Source organism: Pecten maximus, chromosome 8 (genome assembly GCF_902652985.1).
Source record: "Pecten maximus chromosome 8, xPecMax1.1, whole genome shotgun sequence".
Taxonomy (NCBI): Eukaryota; Metazoa; Mollusca; class Bivalvia; order Pectinida; family Pectinidae; genus Pecten; species Pecten maximus.
Genome location: NC_047022.1, coordinates 8,640,951 through 8,656,705, shown reverse-complemented (window position 1 = coordinate 8,656,705; position 15,755 = coordinate 8,640,951). Strand labels below are relative to the sequence as shown.

Genomic DNA, 15,755 nt, shown 5'->3' with positions numbered 1-15,755 from the left:
CGGGAACTCTGTCTCGTCCATCTGTCATTATCAATCTCAATCTTCTACAATACTTGTAGCACTTTTTTGTGCTTTCCTGATTAAATGTGAAAATTGAATCCAGTGGAGCCATTTATCGTGACAAAACAAGAGATTTTAAAAATACTGAAAGTACAAGCCCGTAGAGTTCTATGTTTGTGGGAGCGTGAGGTGGCGAGGAAGAGGGGAGGGGTGATGTGTAGGGGGAAAAGGGGGGGTTGAGGTCGAGGGAGGGAGGGGAGGGAGGGGGAGGGGGAGAGGGAGGGGAGGGAGAGGGATGTAGTGAACTTGGAGAAGAATTTCCTGCTTGTAGGGAGCGTGAGGGGGCAAGGAGGAAGGGGAGGGGTGATGTGTAGGGGAAAAGGAGGGGGTCGAGGTCGAGGGAGGGAGGGAGGGAGAGGGAGGGGAGGGGGAGAGGGAGAGGAAGGGGAGAGGGATGTAGTGAACTTGGAGAAGAATTTCCTGCTTGTAGGGAGCGTGAGGGGGCAAGGAGGGGGAGGAGTGTGTGGGGATGGGGGGGAGGGGGAGAGGATTGTGTGAAGGGGAAAGAGGGGGTCGATATTGAGGAGGGAGGGGAGAGGGACGAGGTGAATGAGAAGTAGAATCCCCTGCCTGTGTGGAGCGTGAGGGGGCGAATAGTGGGAGGAGGTAATGTGAAGGGGAAAGAGGGGGTCGAGGTCAAGGGAGGTAGTGGACAGGGGCGTAGTGAATAGGGAGTAGAATTTCCTGCTTGTGGAGAGCGTGTTAGACGTGAATTGGGGAGAGGGGGGGGGGGGGGGTTAGAATTCACTGCTTGAAGAGTGGCGAGGTGGGGAGGGGAGAGGGATGAGGAGGCCAATGGTGGAGAGGAGGGAGAAGAGGTACGAGATGAAGGAAGGAGAGGGAGGATGAAGGAGGGAGCATGAGTTGATTTCCCTGTTTGAGGAGAGTGCGAGGGGTGAGGAGGGGGAGGGGATAATGTGAATAGGAAAGAGGGGATCGAGGTTGTGGGAGGGAGGGGGAAAGGGACGTAGTGAATGGGGAGTAGAATATCCTGCTTGTGGTGAGCGTGGAGGATGACGTGAATTGGAGAGAGGGACGGAGGAGGGGGTTGATATCCCTGTTTGTGGAGAGCATGGAGAGGGAGGGGAGATGGACGAGGATGCGAATGGTAGAGGGGCGGAGAGGAGGAGATGAATTGAGATGGGGTAGAATTATGTGATTATGGGGAGTGTGGAGCGGCGAGGTGGGGAGGGAAGGGAGGACAGGGACAAGATAAAGGAAAGGGAGGATGGAGAAGGGGGTAGGAGTAAAATTCCCTGTTTGTGGGGAGCGTGGAGTAACGAAGTAGGAAGGAGGGGGTGGGGAGGGGGGAGTACGAGAGGGACGAGGTGAAGGGGGGGGGGGAGTTATCCGTGTTTGTGGGGAGCGTGGATGGGCGTGATTGGGAGGAGAGGTGGGAGACGGATAAGGGGGGATAACTGAGTGTTTGCGGGGAACGTGAAGGGGCGAGGTAAGGGCGGGGAGGGGTGTGAGGGGGGGGGGGGGGGGGTGTTGAGGTGACTAGTCCGGCCAAAGCATTTACCGAATTTTGTAATCTTTTCTTATGTCTCCCCTCCGTCCCTCCCCGAGGGGGGGTGTTGTAGGAGAAAGATTGTTAAGTTGTAAAACAGGAGGTTTGACACCTTACAAATCTGTTCCTCTGTTCCTAAAGGTTGGGATACATTAATCTGAAATCCAGGCTCTCTTGTTTTGACGTCACCAATTAAGTACCTTGTCACCAAATCATAACGATTTTGTTACTCACCGCAAAAGGTTTTTAATTGGAATTTAAAAAAAGCTCTATCTTCTATTCATGGAATTAAAGGGACCACGGTGGTCGAGACTAGCCCTCAGCCTCTGGGTGGCGAGTTCGAAACCTACGTGGGGCAGTTGCCAAGTACTGACCGTAGGCTGGTGGTTTTTTCTCCGGGTACTCCGGCTTTCCTCCACCTCCAAAACCAGGCACATCCTTAAATGAACCTGGCTGTTAATAGGACGTTAAAGAAAATAAACCAAACCAAACCAATATGCAATTTATTCAATTAAAATGAAGTAAAAATTCATACATTGGTAAAAGAATTCCTTTGGAATATCGTCATCAATTCGATGGAGACAATATTGAAATCAAATACTAAATCTCAGCGTGAAGCTGTAAGAGGAGAAAATGTGACTCCATCTTATTGATTTATCATACTTCAACAAGCGGTCCCGTCAATTGATTCCTTAAACAAATAAACACATTGTCCTCCCCTCCCCCCTCCTCCCCCTCTCAACTGCTCGCGGTTTTCCCGAACAAGGAGCTTAATGAGACAAGGTTCTGAGTTATGATCGTAGTTTAAGCGACGATAATATAAAATATCACCCATTAATCGTCAACCATTGTGAACGACCACGATCTGTTGTCCAAAATGTTCTATTGGTAGTCAAAAGTCTGCTGTGATGTAGTTGAAATCTAGTGACTCTGGGGATTAGCCGTAGAGCACAAAAAGATCTGTATTGGTTAATTTTGTTTTATTCTTTTGATTGGCAGAAAAATAAATAAATAAATAAAAAACATCTCGAATGAAGTTTTTTGGAGATTGTAGTATATACGAGGCAGATCCAACACACCGAGAGAGATGTTTTTGGCTATGTTACATTTAAAAACAATGCTGGAAACTAGCACAAGCAATTCTAAAGGGTTTTCCCTTTTAGTCTTCTTTGTTGATCCATTTTGAATTTCGAAAATTCAAGTCAATCTTTGGAAGCTCTACATGCGTCTGACAAATTCGCACACTAACGTTGATTGAAAACAACATAATTATGCGAATATTGATGAGAAATCGTCTAATTGACAATTTTAAACAATTAATTTTATTTATTTTACAATATCTACCATTGTATGGCATTGCCACTATATAACCCTACCAATTCAGTTGCGAGTTCACCAGCTTATGAACTGCCAACTGAAATTTGTATTTGAAAATTTCAAAAAACAAATCGCACGACAAATAAAAAATCGCAGATGGTAAATATAAGCACTGAACGGCTTTCAGTTGGCATTCATAGTCAATATGAATGCCAACTGAAAAACGTTCAATGCTTAAATAATTGCCAAACAAGCTACATAGCATGTATAAATCAACCTTGTTGGCCCGGATGGAAGCGCACGAGGAGTCTTACTGTGGGAGGAAACCTCATTATCAGGGGAAAAAACCACGTGGCCGAGGGCAGGTTACCCCCGTACTTTTTTGACTTCCGATCGGGGAATCGAACCCCAGTCGCCTAAGTGAACGACGAGTGCGTAACCGCTGCGTGACACGACCATTTAAAGCGTGATATATGCAAAGTTAAGCTGGGAGTCATTCAATGAAAAACAATTGAAAACCCTAATCGATACATTTGCCTTCAACAGAAAAAAACCAAATAACTCAAATGTATGTTGTATAATTTCTCACTATATTACCGCTAATCTAATTAAACCCAGCAAATGTCGAGGGAAATCATCTCGTTTCCGGTTTTTATAGAACCGGAAACCATACATTGTCACGTGGTTCTTTCCACACTCCGAACCCGGATATTGATGACTAGAATTATCCCCAGTCAGATTTATGGACCTAAATTCAAGGACACGATTTTATAATTTGATTTTTTTTTGTCCAAGGACAGGCATACATATTTTTCGACAAAGATAACACGTTTAGACGTTGCCGTTCGTCTACAGGAAGTACCAGTTTAATCAATAATTCAATTATTCCATTTTATTCGTTTTCAATAACAGAATAGTGTGGAATAAGAAAATGAAATTCGTCAACAAATAAAAATGAAAATTAAAGCGAATTTTCAAAACTTTTCGTTGAGAGATGCCATTCACCCACGGAACCGCCTACACCCAGTGAATGAATACTCTCCAGTTCCCACGGAGCTGAAAAATCTCCCTTCCTGGCAGTTTGCCCGGTACCACGCTACCATGTTTTACGGGGATTTGATCTTGTTCGTGTTCAACTTCCCAGAAAATACAATTTTCTACGTACACGTACAAGTATTGACCTAAATATTAACATTGCAATATATTTTGTTTCTAGTCCAAATACGGCAGATCCTTGTAATTCAGATTATTTTTCTTTTCGTGTAGTCACTTTCGTTTTGATACATTTCCTTATCGGTTCAGTAGAATTTTGCTAGACTTAAAAAATGGGTTTGATTTTTACACGAAAGCCTTTTTAGTCTGGACACTTTTATGTTCAGCTGATTTTTGGTTTTAGAGTACAAGGGAATCGTGTTAGCCTATCTAAGTACAGTGAAACCGCGTTATTTCAGATATTTTGGTTTTTGTACAGGTTTCTTAGTCCGGACATGGTGATTCAGGTTTTTAGTTAAACCAGGTTAGTCGAGGCATGCTAGTGTGATTTGTTTGTCCGGACAGTTGGGTACAGTGATATTTCGTTATAAGTTTTGTTTATGTTTATATAACGGATGCATTAGTCCGAATAATTAGGTTTGTTTGTCATAGAGTCCCGGTAGTCCGAACACTTGGGCTGATTTTATCTTAAAACTTTGATATGTAGTTTTTAATGCACTGTGGAACTGTGGAATCTAGTAGTACATTAAAATTAATCCGGTTTTTGTTTGTGTAATAAACACAAGAAGTGGTTGTCAGCGTTCGGAATAGTGCTTAGCATATAGTGTCACCCGTGCCCGTCCAGTCCCGTCGCGTCCAGTCCAGTCCAATACAATGTAACAAGCTAACCTAAGAGCTGCCGATTTTTGTGGTGTCAATTACTGGCAGCGGGGGCATTTATGTCTTACAGACATTTTGTAGTGTTTTTGTTTTCGTTCTGACGTTTGTGAGGTGTTATATGTAACAGAGTCTAGAGGGAAGCGAGATCGCTCTCAGGATAGAGAACTTTGACAATGAGTTGGGTTTTAGACAAACTAGTGCCATCATCAGTCATTACGTACGCGCTCTGGGATGATTATTAGGCCAAGGTACATAATATTCGTTTCTAGATACTTTCTTTAGGAGGGAAATAAATCCCATAGTGAACGAAGTAAACATGATCTTCCTCCTAACGTACATGTACATTAAACCCTCGGTATACTGCCATTATTTCTTCATCACATATGCTTGTTTATCTTATATGAATTTGGAGATGCAGCATGTGTTTATAAGATTTATGTGGGGGAATGAAATATATAGTCAACTATCTAGGGACATTATATCGAAGTAGTACTGTAAATAAAATAGGGACGTTATATCGAAGTTGTACAGTAAATAAACGTGGGACATTATATCGAGATGGTACTGTAAATAAACGAGGGACATTATATCGAGGTTATACAGTAAATAAACGAGGGACATTATATCGAGGTTGTACAGTAAATAAACGAGGGACATTATATCGAGGTTGTACAGTAAATAAACGACTGACATTATATCGAGGTTGTACAGTAAATAAACGAGTGACATTATATCGAGGTGTTACTGTAAATAAACGTGGGACATTATATCGAGGTTGTACAGTAAATAAACGACTGACATTATATCGAGGTTGTTCAGTAAACAAACGAGGGACATTATATCGAGGTTGTACAGAAAATAAATGAGGGACATTATATCGAGGTTGTACAGTAAATAAACGTGTGATATTATATCAAGGTTGTACAGTAAATAAACGTTGGACATTATATCGAGGTTGTACAGTAAATAAACGAGTGACGTTATATCGAGGTTGTAGAGTAAATAAACGTGGGATATTATATCGAGGTTGTACAGTAAATAAACGAGTGACGTTATATCGAGGTTGTACAGTAAATAAACGTGGGACGTTATATCGAGGCTGTACAGTAAATAAACATGTGACATTATATCGAGGTTGTACAGTAAATAAACGAGTGACGTTATATCGAGGCTGTACAGTAAATAAACATGTGACATTATATCGAGGTTGTACAGTAAATAAACGAGTGACGTTATATCGAGGTTGTACAGTAAATAAACGAGTGACGTTATATCGAGGTTGTACAGTAAATAAACGAGTGACATTATATCGAGATTGCAGAGTAAATAAACGTGGGACATTATATCGAGATGGTACTGTAAATAAACGAGGGACATTATATCGAGGTTGTACAGTAAATAAACGAGGGACATTATATCGAGGTTGTACAGTAAATAAACGAGTGACGTTATATCGAGGTTGTACAGTAAATAAACGAGTGACGTTATATCGAGGTTGTACAGTAAATAAACGAGTGACATTATATCGAGATTGCAGAGTAAATAAACGTGGGACATTATATCGAGATGGTACTGTAAATAAACGAGGGACATTATATCGAGGTTGTACAGTAAATAAACGTGGGACATTATATCGAGGTTGTACAGTAAATAAACATGGGATATTATATCAAGGTTGTACAGTAAATAAACATGCGACATTATATCAAGGTTGTACAGTAAATAAACGTGTGACATTATATCGAGGTTGTACAGTAAATAAACGACTGACATCATATCGAGGTTGTACAGTAAATAAACGTGTGACATTATATCGAGGTTGTACAGTAAATAAACGAGTGACGTTATATCGAGGTTGTACAGTAAATAAACGTGCGACATTATATCGAGGTTGAACAGTAAATAAACGACTGACATCATATCGAGGTTGTACAGTAAATAAACGTGTGACATTATATCGAGGTTGTACAGTAAATAAACGAGGGACATTATATCGAGGTTGTACAGTAAATAAACGAGTGACGTTATATCGAGGTTGTACAGTAAATAAACGTGGGACATTATATCGAGGTTGTACAGTAAATAAACGACTGACATTATATCGAGGTTGTACAGTAAATAAACGTAGTGACTATTATATCGAAGGTGGTACAGTAAATAAACGATTAGGGACATTATCTCGAAGGTTGTACAGTAACTAAACGAGTGACAGTTCTATCGAGTGTTGCTACATGTAATTAAACTGAGCTGACATTTATATCGAGGTTGTTACAGTCAAATAAACGGGGACGTTATATCGAGGTTGTACATGTCAATAAACGAGTGACATTATATCGAGGTTGTACAGTAATAAACGTCGGACATATATCGAGGTTGTACAGTAAATAAACGAGTGACATTATATCGAGGTTGTACAGTAAATAAACGTGGGACATTATATCGAGGTTGTACAGTAAATAAACGAGGGACATTATATCGAGGTTGTACAGTAAATAAACGTGGGACATTATATCGAGGTTGTACAGTAAATAAACGAGGGGACATTATATCGAGGTTGTACAGTAAATAAACGTGGGACATTATATCGAGGTTGTACAGTAAATAAACGAGGGACGTTATATCGAGGTTGTACAGTAAATAAACGTTGGACATTATATCGAGGTTGTACAGTAAATAAACGTGGGACATTATATCGAGGTTGTACTGTAAATAAACGAGTGACATTATATCGAGGTTGTACAGTAAATAAACGTGGGACATTATATCGAGAGTATGTACATAAATAACGAAGGACAGTATATCGAGGTTGTACAGTAAATAAACGTGGGACATTATATCGAGTTGTACAGTAAATAAACGTCTGGACCTTATATCGAGGTGGTACAGTAAATAAACGACGTGACATTATATCGAGGTGGTACAGTAAATAAAACGAGTGCCGTTATATCGAGGTGTACAGTAAATAACCGAGTGACAGTTATATCGAGATTGTACAGTAATAAACGGAGGGACATTATATCGAGATTGTACTGTAAATAAACGAGTGACATTATATCGAGGTTGTACAGTAAATAAACGAGGGACATTATATCGAGGTTGTACAGTAAATAAACGAGTGACGTTATATCGAGGTTGTACAGTAAGTAAACGAGGGACATTATATCGAGGTTGTACAGTAAATAAACGAGTGACATTATATCGAGATGTTACTGTAAATAAACGAGGGACATTATATCGAGATGTTACTGTAAATAAACGAGGGACATTATATCGAGGTTTTAGAGTAAATAAATGAGGGACATTATATCGAGGTGGCACAGTAAATAAACGAGGGACATTATATCGAGATTGTACAGTAGATAAACGTGGGACATTATATCAAGGTTGTACAGTAAATAAACGAGGGACATTATATCGAGGTTGTACTGTAAATAAACGACTGACATTATATCAAGGTTGTACAGTAAATAAACGACTGACATTATATCGAGATTGTACAGTAAATAAACGAGGGACATTATATCGAGGTTGTACAGTAAATAAACGACTGACATTATATCAATGTTGTACAGTAAATAAACATGGGACATTATATCGAGGTTGTACTGTAAATAAACGACTGACATTATATCGAGGTTGTACAGTAAATAAATCGAGGTGGTACAGTAAATAAACGACTGACATATATCGAGGTTGTACAGTAAATAAACGAGGGACATTATATCGAGGTTGTTCAGTAAATAAACGAGGGACATTATATCGAGGTTGTACAGTAAATAAACGAGGGACATTATATCGAGGATGTACAGTAAATTAACATGGGGCAATATATTGATGTGTTATTCAAAAAAACGTGAGACATTATATCGAGATGGTTCAGTAAATAAACATGGGGCATTATATCGAGATGGTACAGTTACAACTGTAATAAACGTGAGACATTATATCGAGGTATTTCTGTAAATAAACGGTACTGTATATGAATATATGGCGTTATGTCAGAATTGAACTTTATATGAACGAGTGACGATCGAAACTTTTCCATCTGTATATATTTACCATTGTATGGCACTGCCACTATATAACCCTACCAATTCAGTTGCGAGTTCACCAGCTTATGAACTGCCAACTGAAATTTGAATTTGAAAATTTCAAAAAAAAATCGCACGACAAATAAAAAATCGCAGATGGTAAATATAAGCGCGCTTCATGTTGAATTTGCCTCTGTCCAGTTTGGCATTCATATTGACTATGAATGCCAACTGAAAGCCGTTCAATGCTTAAATGAACAGTACACTATATATCAATGCTGTACTTTTTAACCGGTGGCCCTGATATCCAGGTTTTACCATTTACAAGCAAGGGGCGTTATCTTGAGATTTCACAATCATATGACGATAATTTACACCAATGATCACTGATCTCCCTATCAAAACAACAAAATGGACAGGCAGTGTGCATTCACCCGGTCACGTCATTCTCGAGGCTAACCAGAGGCATCTAGAGAGTCGTCAAAGTAAACATAAAATTTGAAAAGAATGAAAAGAAAAAGAGAGATCTCAAGTCTCATGATAGGTGCAGCTAATCATTATTGGTCATCAAGGATCCTTGCGGCCAAAGGGACATACAGAACTTGACTGGTCACGATCCTTATATTTTCCCCCGATATCATGATTTTTTCCCTAAAGCGACAGTTTCCCAGTGTAAATTAGTTTTTCTTCGATTTTTTAAAATGAATTTTCAGTCGGTTAAAACGACACAAAACAGGCTTTCGTAAGCATTAAAAATGGCAATGGCGGACGACACAAAAACGCTACGGAACTCTTCTGCGTGATTACGCCACTCCTTCGAGTGACGTAACCATGCCAACCACGCCACCTAACGTCAACCACAAGATTGATCAATATGAGCGATTAAAATAAGTGGGTGTAGGTTAAAGCTATTTCTTCTAATTATATATGGCCGTTTTAGAGCCAAATTTTTCAGTCTATCGCTAAAACCATTCCCCTAAAATCGACATATAATGATAGATAGGATCTGGAGAAAATGTCGTCTCTGGACAGTAAAAAAAGTACACTTTTGAGAATACAGACGTAATGCACACAGCTTGGCGAGACAAGCAGAAACAAATCTGTTTTATTTGGCATGTTTTTGGATTCAATTACCGAAATCCTCATACCGAAACAAAAACAGTAAGAGTTTGACTTTTTTTCTTGTTATTTTTTTATGAAGACCGCAGTTTTCTCAGACATGCAACTCAGAGGTTGTGCTATTTTTGTTTGTTTGGCAAATTTATCTTTATTGATTCATCATTTGTTTATTTATTTAAACTTATTATTATTATTATTATTTATTTATTTATTTATTTTTTTGCTTTTAAGTTCAGTCGTGTAAAAGTAATACAAGTAACGCTATTTCTTTATTTATGTTTGTATCTTAAAATAAGACAAATTTAACTATAAAAACTCTTCCATACACATTCCTCCACCACCCACCAACCCCCTCGACCTATCCCCAAACCACAGATCAGCAGTAGAGAGCGTAATAAAATACCCGTTGCCCCCATTTCATGATCGTAAGAGGCGATTAAATTTTGGATATTTTCTTTTCTTTCTAAACAGCTTTCTTCTTCCTAATGTCTCCCTTGACACTGCCTCACTTTTGGCCTTAAATTGAGCGTTCGCCCCTGTGATGAAGGCTTTGGGTTCTGTCCCCTGGCCGACACATATCAGAGTCTTTAAAAACGGTAGTTGGTAATCGTATTCACCGCTCAGCATATATACGTAGGACAAATGGTTCGCCCGTTGTCAGCATAATGTGAACGGGTGCGGTGTTCTGCTGGGTGTCTTCGGCAGTATGGTTCAGTGAGATCGCACTATAACGTCGGCATCGGTTTCGCACTTTCACAGGGAGACGAAAATGAACTACAGTCTCCCAAAATACACGCTCAGTCACTATACACATGCATCTCGTACAGAGGAGAGGCCATAAATGACCTTAGCTGTTGATAGGACGTTAAGGTATATAAAACAAACAAACAAACAAACAAACAAACAAACAAACAAAAACAAATAAAACCCCTTTCCCTGTGAGATCAATCACGGATCTAATTGAGGGAGATTACCTAATACGTAGGTTTATAAACATAAAATATACTTAACAAAGCTTAATAAAAAGTGGTTGATGTAGATTGGCAAGCTTTGTTTGTTTTTGTTTAACGTCCTTTTAACAGCCAGGGTCATTTAAGGACATGTCAGGTTTAGGATGTGGAGGAAAGCCGGAGTACCCGGAGAAAAAACCACCGGCCTACGGTCAGTACCTGGCAAACTGCCCCACGTAGGTTTCGAACTCGCAACACTGAGGTGGAGGGCTAGTGTTAAAGTGTCGGGACACCTTAACCACCTGGCCACCGCGGCCCCTGGCAAGCTTAATCTAACTTCTTATTCAATATAAATATTTTATATATATTTTAAAATTCTTCAATTTACATGTTTTTGTCAACTTAACGGTAAACTAATCCAACAAATTTAAAAACATGAAGCCTAACATGATTTTTTTTATCATAAAACGAATAATCAATTCTTATATTTGACTGTTGAAGCTAACAAATATTTTCTTATAAAATACATGTTGCTTGATATAGTCGCCCATCACCAGTCAACATGTTCCAGATATCGTTAAAAAATAAAACGCAAACCTCGTTAACTGTTCATTATAATATCACACAATTGTTTCTGATTAACAATTTAGCAAAATCAATTTTCGGCGAGGATCAAAAGCAGGTATCGATCTGGTTTGCGGAACTATCTAAATTAAGTGCTCCAAGATGGAGAAAGGATGCGGATGAAACAACCTGATTTCTAGTTATACATCGGCGTACCAATCATACTTACTGCAGATCTAACGGCCATTTCTCCGATACACATACGTCAGGGAACTATATAAGTAAATCGAAACAATTCGCGTGCTCTGACGTACAATTTAGACACGAACATGTGCTCTATATCTTCTTATATATGTAGGTAATACTCGTCGTACAAGTCCATAAAACTGCTGTGTGGTGGGATGTTGTAATTAATTCCAAATTCACAGAACACTATACAGCTATCGGTCATTGAGGCAGAGAGACTTCGTTGTCTGAATGATGTGATGTTTCAAGGTAAATTCTAAAAACATTTGGCAAAGTTTACACTTAAACCACGTGGATGTATAGGATATTGTGCAGGCATGTGGTAATACTGTAGACACTCGTTATACTGCCAAGCTAGGACAGCGAATATGTGGCGATATAAAGGAGTTCGGCCAATAGTCGAAGAAAATATTGATGCAGGAGGTTTTTAAAAAGGCAAAATATTTTAGAAAATGTTGGCAGTAAATGAAGTGGCGAATTAAATGTATGGCAATGTATCGAGGTTTAGCTGAATATAAATGACGAATTTTGTGGCGACAAACCCAGTGCATGAACGAAAGTTATTTACTGAGATTTTCCTATCATAGTAAGGGTTGTTATGAGTTATTGTAAGCAAATTAGAGGCACTGTGCATAAACGAAAGGCATTGTAAAGAGGTTTTACTATACATAGATTAAGGTCGTTATATATTAAATGGCACTACCATATATGGACTATTGACGTTATATCGAGGTATAACTGTATATTACCCAGAGACAGCATATCGAGGATTTTACTGTATATAGATTAGTGATGTTAGATAAAGGCTCTACCGTATAAAAACTATTGACATTATATCGAGGTATAACTGTATATTAGTGGGTGACCGTATATCGAGGATTTTACTGTATAAAAAAGGTATCAAATGAAGTTGTATTGTATATAAACGAAAGGCATTATATCGCGATTTTACAAACATATGTCTAAGGACGTTATAAAAATGGCCTACTGTTTAAAAATAAAGTCATTACAGGAATGTCAAATTAATACTTATGTTAGAAAAAAACTTTGATGTTAGTATGTAGATGAGGAAAATATCGCTCCGTCCGAGGAACTCTAACAACTTCCGGGGGATTCTGGTTTGATACTCGCCCTATGAATCCGAATCTAACATATATATAAGGAACTTAACAATATACTTGAGTAAAGATATGGAAATTAGATATAAATGTCAATTACTTACCTTTTCATGTTCTATTGTGCTAGTGAAGTAATTCCCCACAATAACTAACACAGGTATGAAACTCCTTTACAACTCTAATGGTTAACACATTAGTAAACACGTGGTTAGGCGCGCGCGCGGTATTGACTGCCAGTAGGAATTCTAAGAATGCGGAGTTGCTGTAGATTTAGAGGCGAGTATTTTTTTCTTTGTAGCACTCAAATGTAGAATCCCACACGAGCTCACTGGTTAGGGCTCAAATATAATACGATTGTAGTAAAGCACACACTGTTGTTTGTTAGTTCAAAATGCCGACCGTAATAATATCCTGTGATCAATATAATTACAAAAATTCAAAGCCACTGGTACACCTGTTCAGGCTACACACCTGATATTGATTGCGTCACCAATTAATCAAAATCTCTAACAAATATTAACACTGTGGTACAAATAAAAATATATTTACAAAATTTCGCACGGTTACGTAATACGCTTTTGTGTGAAATATTAATTTATTTAGAATTTTTCACACAAAAAAAGTTATATATCCCGTTAAAAAAAATCAATTTTGGAAAATGACAACTTAATTTACCACAACTTAAATGTATAGAGAATTCGATAGGTGTTTTGAAAAACTGTGTTAATCAATCGAATATCCGGATCAAATTTTGGAAAAGTTTTTGACAAGGAGCCATCGGTACAAGTCCAGAGATCTCAGAGCGCGTGCCAAGGGAAGGCCCACGTTACCCCAACAAGTGGTTAGCCGTCAAAGCATGTCTATCGCCTTGTTATGTCGAGTATTGATCTCGGCCCAGGGTCTCCCGTCCTACATAAACTAGTCAGCACTAATTGCTGAGCGGCCCATGTAGGCCGGGTCCGACGTTTCCTATTGGATCATATGATCCGGAGTTCGGATTTAAAGCCTGAACTTGTCCGTACTATACTATACTACTGTGTATCTTGTTTCAACATTTACAGTAGCTGTGACTGGACTAGTCTTCACGGCCATGAGATCGACAGTAGCCGACGGATGTTAAACGCATTAACAAGGTGGGTAGGTTCCACTCATGACGTAAAATATAATGACGTCATAGTAAACGTCATACCGTCATTTGTGGATATTGTGTGTTGATAATTGCCCATGTTTTACTGGTAAAATTTAATTTCAAAACGTGTGTTCATTACAAAAGGGAACCCGTGATGAAAATAGCGAAAATAGAGAAATTAAATTTGGATCAAACAACTTGCTTTGAGAAATGTCGCCGTGACATTTCGGCTAAGTCCGTCATATTTCGGAAATGGCCGCGCTGTTCCGATTTCCACCATTTTGTTGGATTGTACAGCTTAATGGATTGATTGGGGATCTTAACTGTACAATGGTATAGCGTCAGATCGTCGGTCTAAGACAAACTTTGGCGTATATTCAATTTTATCTACTGGTTTTGTTGGTATGGGCTCTTAATCTTTGTCGAAATAGTTGTATGCCTCATCGCGTATCAAAATATCGAACGTGAATCTAAGCATCGCTTAGTTGACTTCAGAGTTGTTGTTGTTGTTGTTGTTGTTGTTGTTCGTTTTGTGTCTTCATAAGAAGAAAGTTTCGTGTACGGACTACAAGAGCAGTTTTAAAGTGTTATCCACCTGAAGAAGCACATCCTCTGAATCGGGAAGGTAAGAAATGGCCAGTCTGTCCTTGGGCAAGCGACGGGCCTCCCGTATGTTGTTCAATGAAGAAGTCACCAGCTACTACAAAGAGACCCCGCCTTAAGATGAACCTGGCTGTTCATGGGGCAAACAAACAAATACATGTACCATGAATACGGAAACATTAACACATAAACAGATTAGATCATACTTCGCACGCGCTGTTAACAAACTAACCAGTTTTTACTAGGGTGAAAGATTGAAAATGGTTGAAAAGGAAAAAGTTAATAAGTGCTGCAATGAAACACAGAACGTCAGTTTGGGTTTCTTCAATGTCACAAAAAGGGAAGATATTTAAGCATTGAACTGTTTTGCAAGCTGCTTTGCAAGCAAACACATCCAAAGCTCTGGCATTCAAATAGATCATAAATACCATACAAACACAGTACAACGCTTATATTTACATTCCTTTTACTTTTTTTAAGCTATAATTCATATTTGAAATTCATAATTCCCTCCTTACCGACAGTCAGCAGACTTTTTGTCCATCGTTGGAACAGCCGGAACATGGTCGCGTGCTTTTTGGTAAACAAAACAGTACAAGATTTTTTTTTTTTTAGAAATAACTCAATTTTGTTAATCATTTTATTATCAACGTAATGCGCAAATGACATATTTTTTATAACAAATAATGTAGACAAAAAAATAAGTAATTAAACATAATTATCCTGGATATTGTAGTTCTGGTTTGTGTTGTATTAATACGCTGATAAGTGTAGCGCGTGATGGATGACATTTAAACGTACATCAATGACAGAGCTCTCAAACAGACTATATAGTCACAATGACAGACAAATGTAAATATATCAAATTAAGTTTCAATGTTTGGGTGATAGTAGATAATATAGGGGGCCGAGGTGGCCGAGTGGTTTAGGTGTCCCGACACTTTATCACTAGCCCTCCACCTCTGGGTTGCGAGTTCGAAACCAATGAGGGGCAGTTGCCTGGTACTGACCGTAGGCCGGTTGTTTTTCTCCGGGCACTCCGGCTTTCCTCTACCTATAAAACCTGGCACGTCCTTAAATGACCCTGGCTGTGAATATGACGTTTGAAAAATAAACCATGATAATATTTTTTTTTCTGGATGTATCGCCCCATCAGAATTAAGGTACTTTTTGAGGCAGAGTCTCGTTGTAGTATAGGTAGACTACGTAACTGCTTAAAAGCCAAGATACTTGTTT

The 15,755-nt window shown here is 39.0% G+C and overlaps 1 protein-coding gene across 1 annotated transcript in view; it reads right to left on the bottom strand.

The window, feature by feature from the left end:
• The window catches only part of LOC117332688 (LHFPL tetraspan subfamily member 2a protein-like), a 66,495-nt gene extending 52,832 nt beyond the window's left edge, over positions 1 to 13,663 (bottom strand). Inside the window, exon 1 of the mRNA XM_033891687.1 lies at positions 12,892 to 13,663. The gene's annotated coding sequence lies outside the window, so the exon portion shown is untranslated. The remainder of the gene's footprint in view (positions 1 to 12,891) is intronic.
• Between the last annotated feature and the right edge of the window lie 2,092 nt (positions 13,664 to 15,755).